The 7,817-nt window shown below is 41.0% G+C and overlaps 1 long non-coding RNA gene across 1 annotated transcript; it reads right to left on the bottom strand.

Annotated features, from left to right (window-relative positions):
- Positions 1-574: 574 nt before the first annotated feature.
- Positions 575-4,679, bottom strand: LOC131982250 (uncharacterized). Its single transcript, XR_009395364.1, has 3 exons — positions 4,666-4,679; positions 3,273-3,317; positions 575-796 (listed from the first exon to the last, which is right to left on the bottom strand). It is a non-coding gene; the product is annotated as an uncharacterized LOC131982250 (long non-coding RNA).
- Positions 4,680-7,817: the final 3,138 nt, after the last annotated feature.

The following is a 7,817-nucleotide window of genomic DNA, read 5'->3' as shown; positions in this document are numbered from 1 at the left end:
AAATAATTTTAAAACAAATCCAAAAATGAACATTAAAACAGTTACAGTGAAAGGCAGAGTTATTGGTTATCATAGTTTTAAACTGGCCCAGAGTTATTATTGTGTTGAGTTTGAGTTAATGTTATCAGATGTCAGGTAGATGCAGCAGAAAATCTGAAAGCAGTTTTTCCAAATTCAGTATTTTTTCCAGGGAACATTGAGCAATAAGCAATCGATAGAGCATGTTGGATAACTTTTTTGGGCATTTTTTTTTTGCTTTAATGAAAGTGATAGATTTGAAAGGGGGTGATAGAGGGGAAGACATGCGGCAAAGGGAGCTCAGGCCGGATTCGAACCTGGCTCCGCCGCAGCAGGGACTCAGCCTACATGGTAAGCGCTCTACCAGTGTGAGCCACCAGTATGAATGTGTGTGTGAATGGGTGAATGAGCGTAGTGTGTAGTGTAAAGCGCTTTGGATAAAAGCACTATATAAGTGCACTCCATTTTTATATGCTCATTTTTATTTTGTGGTAAAATATCATCAAAACAAACAATTATTTACATTACTAGTAGCAGTTTCAGGACATTTTCAATGCAATATACATTACATTAGGTACACCTCGCTAGAACCAGGTCGGACACCCTTTTGATATGCCTTCAGATATGAGGTGGCAGAGATTCAACTAAGGTGCTGGAAACATTCCTCAGAGATTTTGGTCCATATTGATGATAGCATCATGCAGCTGCTGCAGATTTGTCAGCTGTCAATCTCCCGTTCCATCACATCCCAAAGGTCTACTGGACTGAGATCTGGTGACTGTGGAGGCCGTTGGAGTACAGTGAACTCATTGTCATGTTCAGGAAACCAGTTATAGATGATGTGAGCTTTGTGACATGATGCATTGTGCTGCTGGAAGTATCCATCAGAAGATGGTTCACTGTGGTCATAAAGGGATGGACATGGTCAGCACCAATACTCAGGTAGGCTGTGGTGTTTGGGCTCCTCAGTACCAACTGAGTATGGTTTAAAGAAGGGATAGTTTTCCCAAGGGGCCACATGACCAATACCACAAAGGTAACGGGGGGCGGACCAACACTCTGAACTAAATTCTGCTCAGTATTAATTTAACCGCTTTATGCAATACAGTAAATTATCTGGTTTTGAGCTGCTACTGATAAAAATGCATGTTATGATAAGACTGTTAATGTGGAGTAAATCAATACTCCAATCACTATATCACTTTTCCATTTATTTTAAACACAACTGTAAATGACCTTTAGCAAGGTTCCTATAGGTGTTTTTGTGTTATTTCTATTATAGCTTGTTTTTCATGTTTGTACATTTTCTAGGTGTTTTACAATGTTGTGATGCTTTTATTTTGAAAAGGTGCTGTCCAGTGTGAAACGGGTGCTTTCATTTTGAAAGGCAGTGACAGGAAATAACAGGTGGAACGGTTAAATGAAAAACGAATGATAAATAATGAGTGCGTTGTAATTCATATAAAGTTGATATAAAGTTTCTAAAAGGCTTCTATAGTGGCGGCTGACATGACACAAGGTTTGCTAAAGTTTATTTTCTTCTGTCATATATATTAGTGGCTATATTTGTTGTCTTAACTATAGTAAAAGTGCTTGTTTGCTCATTGCTAATGCTAATGTTTGTTATTGCTCTTAAGGTGGATTCACAAGATGACCAAGGAGTTTATTAACTTGTTAATTGTTAATTCATTAACTTTATGCAAAAAGCAATAGGTGTTTTTGACAAGGTACCTCGGTAACTTGGGTAACTCAGTTAAACGTAAATCGCCTTGAAAATAAAAGCAGTTGTATTGATTTCTAATTTCTGGCGGGCCGCCCAATGCCCAGGGGCCTCATGTATCAATGCTGCGTACGCACAAAAACATTGCATACGCTTTTTTTTCCGCACACGCCACATGTATGAAAAGTGAACTTGCACTGAGAATGTGCGGACCGCTCTGCAACCTTTCGAGGTGCCGTGAGAATGTGCGGTGGCACCGCAAAGTGTTGTTTGGCAGAAACTACTGTCTTTTATGCTCTATTTTGTGTTTCATGTCTAAACTCATACTACACACAACTGGCATTATTTTTTATATTTTATAGCTCTCGGACAATGGAGGGAAATGCCGTTTTCCACCCTCAATAACCCGTTCTAAATATGAGGGCATAGATGATTTTTTTTTCATCTATTATCATATTTTAGACTTCACCTGTGTACTGCTGCTCACTTGTGCAATGATAGTATGTTGAAGTCTATATGTTTTGGTGTTAAGATTGTATATTTTCTTTAGTCTATATATTCTGCTATTTCCACTATTTTATATATACCAAATTTCCCTCCGGAGATCATTAAAGGTCTTGTGATTCTGATTATGGAGCGCCCACATTTTTCACAGTTAACCTGCCTTAATTACTGTGTCAAAGTGCCGATTGCCGACCGTTTCCCTTTTGGTTGAACATGGAGATGTTAACGCTGCAGGTGCACAGCGATCCATAACGCACAGATCCCTCTCCCCGGAGAAAAAACTTGTGTTGGAAATCCTTTCAGAATAAGTCAGGTGTGTTGCATATTTGATCCCGTATGTGATGTTTAATTGGGACAACAAGTTAAGTGTGGCTTATAAACTGATGCGTAAAAACGATTTTGGCAGCATTACGCACTGGCAGCTCTAACAGCTCTGACCAGATTCAATAACAGTGGAGTTAAGAAGGAGTGTGTGTTGAGGGACCCTTTTGCCATGGTACAGGTCTCTGATCTGGCTGCGTTAACAACCTTGTTGCTGATCCCAGAGCTGAGGCACCAAAAAGCTCATTTTCCTGCCTCCACCTCAGAGATCACCACGTCCACCTGGCGCGCAGTGGCAGTAAATTTGTTTTGCCATTGTTTTTTCGATAATCAGCGGGCATGCCTGCGATTTATAGTAATTTGCATGTCATCTGTGCATTCATTTGTGGGAGGAGCCGGGGCGTGGTTGGTGGCTCGTGCATGTGCGCTCAGTACCACGCTGGTTGGGATGTATCAAGGAAAGGTGCTCTGAACCTGGCGATACATTAGGTGAGTTTGTATATGTACTTTTCTAGTTTTGGGAGTACGCCATCTTTCAGTATGAAAGCTACGCACTCTTTGATACATGAGGCCCCTGGTCTGGTTAAAAATGTGCCAAGAAAATATAAATAAACATTAAATAATCCCACCCCCAAAGATAAATCTTATCAGGGTAGTCAAGTTTGACTGAAAAAAACAGTTAGGCAACCTTCAATTTTGTTTACATTACCAGTTCATCACAGCGCTCTTCCTATCCCCTCCGCAACCGTGACACCTAGGAGCATTTTAAGACAGAGCAGAGAGAACATGATCGAAAGGAAAAACACAAATAAGGTAACATTAACCAACAAGCTTTGTAAGCTACTAGAAGGGTCTAGAGGGCATCAGCCTGTATATTTTCCTTGCCCTCTATAGAAGAGAAACATCTCAAATGACAAGACGACAGAAACAATGGCCACCTCAAATGACAAAACCTTTGTTTTGTCATTTGCCCCACCATATACAGTCTATGCCTAAAGGCATTCACAAAGTCAAGCAAATTCTGCAGCTGACAAGTTTTGCTGAAAACATCCCCTTCCAATCTGGGCCAAAAGAAATGCTGCAAGACTCGATGGCAAGTTCCATGACCAGCCCCATGCCCAGCCACATCATGGGAGGCTTTTATGACAGACTCTCCAAATTTCTCAGGCACCTCAATCTGCATTGGTTTACGCACCAGCGCACCACTTTGTAAGTACCCCTGAGCTGCAGTTTCCATGTCTACCACTGGAGACACCAGATCATACAAAACACTCACTGAAGGATCAGTTTCAAGAGATGGACTTCAGAGGCTCAGGTATGACCACAACTTTTGCCTCAGCCTTCAAGTGTTGAGCAGGTTCGTCTCTTACCTGACTCATTCAGCTCAGCCTCAGGGTCCACCTCTACCTTCACAGCCTGTGAGACAGCAGGCAGAGGTTCAGGAACCTGGGTGACCTCACTAAGGGGTGGAGCCTCAGCCCAAACTCTGCCTTCTGCCAGGTCATTCCCAAGAATTATGTCAACCCCTTCCACAGGTAATGCAGGGCGTACCCCCACCACCACCTCACCAGTCACCAACCCACAGTATAATGCCATTTTATGATAACGTTCATACCCATGCCACATATCAAAACGAAGTCTCCCATGTCTGTATCAGATGAGAATGGTAGAAGTGACTGAAGGACAAAAGTATGTAGTGCACCAATATCCCTCAACATTTTAACTGTGACTTCCTTCTGACCTGGCAGTGACACACAACCATTTGAAATAAAGGCAGAGTAGTGACCTTCATTTTCAGACAAAGGCCTGCACACAGAGGGACCCAATATCTCAGATTGATCATTTCCAAAATTCTGTGCTGATGAAAACATCGTTGCAGCCAACGCTACAGGTTTCACATGTGAATTTGGCTTACCAGAAAACTTTGCTTTATCTTTCAGTGCAGGACATTCACTTTTCCAGTGCCCTTTTTGACGGCAGTAATTACACACATCAGAGTCACCATGTGACTGACCACGGATGATCACAATACACGTGTCTCCCACAAATAATGTAATCTAACAACCAAAATGGTGGAACAAACTTTCCCAAAAGTTACTTACCAAGAAAGTCCACAATCAAATTCCACCACTGCAAACTAGTCCAAACAAAAACACTAAATTAGTCCTAAATGGACGAATGGACGAGCCCCTATTTTGTCATGAACCGGCTCATAGATCACGACAAAACAAGGGAGACCACACATGTATTCAAGTTATAAGAAAATAATGTTTATTTAATGAATTGAAAACAACACAAAGAAACTTAATCATGTGAGTCAGTATATCAGTGGTGAGGTGTGTGCATGCATGCAATGTGGTGAAATGCAGGTGTATAAGCTGAAAGTAATTAACAAAGTAAACCAAACAAATTAGAACAAACCAAGGTGGTGGCTGTGAAGGAGAAAGAGAGAGCTGAGGCCTCAGCTCCTCTATATAGCCTCAGCGATTGAGACTGGATTCAGGTGTGCTTCTCCAGCCTCCTCCAGCCTCTGCAGACTGGAGGAGGCCTGACCTGTGGCTCCTCCTACAAAGGAAGAGAGAAAGCATGTCACTACCATAGGCCACTACACACAGAGGGGGAGGGGATCATCACAAGTTTTTAAGTTTTTAGAGTTAATTTGTCATTTTAAGTGTTCAACATGCTTATTTCTAGATTTAATAGTTTCAATTTAAGAAACCTTGTCAAGTGAAATTATCTGCCCATGCAGCAAGATCATTTCCCTCAGATTTTGTGTTTTTATCTTGTTTTTAGACACACCTTTTTTGCAGTGTAGGAAATCTAGATTACCTGTGCATCTGTGTGTGTACCTGTGGATACCTGTGTAAAACCTATAATATCAATAGTTGGATTGCCATAAAGTCTGTCTACACATTCATGGTTTCCAGAGGATAAATCACACAGAACTACCAGATGCTGTAGTGCTGCCACTTCCAGTAGTCTTTCTCCTGCTCACTATGAGAGTGCACTTAGCAGGCAGATGTCACACGTGACACGCACAGAAGTTTCAAGGTGACGTCTTATTGATTCCGTCTCATTATCTATACTCCATCTGTGTGTGATTGCTGAGGGTCTTGACATGCATGCTCATGCACTGAGAACGTCTTATTTCTGCAGTCAGCCAGTTCACAGCCTGTGTGAAGCTACTGTGAAAACATTGCATGTATGTTCTGAAATCTATAATCTACAATGTCATTTAGCAGACGCTTTTATCCAAAGCGACGTGTATTTGAGAGATCATACAACAGAAGCAAGGATGAAGTCAAAAAATAACACAAGAATAAGCAAGAATAAATAAATGAATAGCATGTTTTAACATGTCTGTTATAAGAATTTTTTAGAGTGACCCTTCAATAAAGACAATTGGATTCAGAGTATCAAAATTTAAGTTGAATTTAATTATATCTTGTACAAGAGGAGCATTTCAACCATGCAACACAGCAAGTAAGGTAACAGAGGAAATTTGACAGTCAAAACAGTTGGCTTATATGCATCCTATAGTGGGCGGTTTCCAACGTCGAGATGACCTGACTGACACAGATGCTGTTATTCCCAGTTCCCCAATCTATGGTATGGTCAGCAGAAAAACGTCTGACCCGTGTCTGACTTTCACTTTTCATGTGTACTTTTTTATCTTTATCTATACATATAGTTGATCTTACCTAAGCCTGCCATCTTTAGCAGAAATACTAGTCTGATGTAACCCAATGCCAGTATCTCAACTTGCAGCAGGCAGGGACACATTTGCTTAATATGATTAAAAAGTTGGAAACCCCCAGATAAATACAAATTTTCATAACAATGTCTTTTTAACAAAACAACATAAATGGCGTTTAATTACCTTTAATTTGAATTCAAACTAAACAATTCACAACAACCCACATTAGTTTTGAATGTATTGACTGCAGGAAGAACAATTTCACTTTATAACCTATCAAACTAGCACTAAAGACCCCTGACACACCAAGTAGACAGTCAACCGTTGGCCTTTGTTGACCCTTGTCGGCAGCCTTTTAGCTGATTCAACAAGTTCGCCGCCTACGCTGCCAGTGCAAGAAATCACTCTGAATTAAGTTTAAGTGAATTGGTACACGAGAAAAAGAAGTTAGGATTGCAGACTGAAGTCTCCTGTGAGTGCGGTATGTGTGTTTTCCTCTCTGTTTGTGCCTTAGGACCGCAGCATACGTCACTGGCTCCGTCAGAGGGAATCCCCGCTGGGTAACGCCTCCGCCAAATGCCGGTAGCAGGCCGCAGTGTTCCCCTGGCTCCGCCCTCTTCTGCTCTATTGGTCTGGTGACCAATCAGCTGCCGCACCTGCCTCCAGCTCAGCCTTAAGAGCAGCTTCGCGCAGCTGTGGAAGCACCTTCTTTGCCTTTGTATGGCCTTGTGTTAGAACCCTGTGTATATATTAGAAATTGAGGCACTCGAATTGTGATTGTTTGTTTATTGGGCATTAGGTTTAGTTTTTCTTTTTCACATTTCTTCGCACCACACTTAGATTATTCCATTTGTTAGATTAATTAGTTTATGGGTGGTTGCACTTATGTATTTTTGTTTGTGTAGATTAAATCAGCGTAGACAGCCAGAGTTCTTTTGTTTATTGTGTTTTTGAAAATAAAGATAGTGGGGGGGAAACCGAGTAGGAAGATTGTTTTAATTTGTTTGTTTTATGAATTGGCGCCACCCACCGCCCTTTGTTCATTGCCTCACTTTGTATCACTTTACTAGCCTGAAGAAGGTTCTCCTTTTGTTACGTTTTGTTAACTTTGCTGTTAATCAATAAATATCTTTATTTGCCTGAGTACACCGGCGTCGTGTTACATTTCCCTTTCCCTAGACTCAAACTGGGTTGTAACATTGGTGCTGCAAGCTAGATGTCTCAGAGGTAACACACCTGTCTGCATTAGCTCTGTTCTTGGCTAAAAATGGTATTTAAGACTAATTGTGCTCTGGTCATGACTCAGTTTACATCAGCAGTACCTTCACATAACTTTGGTATTGGTGTCTGGTAGGATTTTGTAGGTGAACTTGACGTTTAAAATACAATTTTTTTCATCTAATGTTTGCTCGTTGCCATCCTACAACTAATCAAAACCCAACCTGTGTTATTGCGTCAAAACAATTAGTGGTGTTGAAGCCAATCTACATTAACACATTATCAATGACATTGTAAAATACTTGGCTGCATCACAAGATGTATTGTGAGGTCACACTT

Source organism: Centropristis striata, chromosome 12 (assembly GCF_030273125.1).
Source record: "Centropristis striata isolate RG_2023a ecotype Rhode Island chromosome 12, C.striata_1.0, whole genome shotgun sequence".
Lineage (NCBI taxonomy): Eukaryota > Metazoa > Chordata > Actinopteri > Perciformes > Serranidae > Centropristis > Centropristis striata.
The sequence above is the reverse complement of the archived record's forward strand: the minus strand, read 5'-3'. Positions and strand labels throughout refer to the sequence as shown.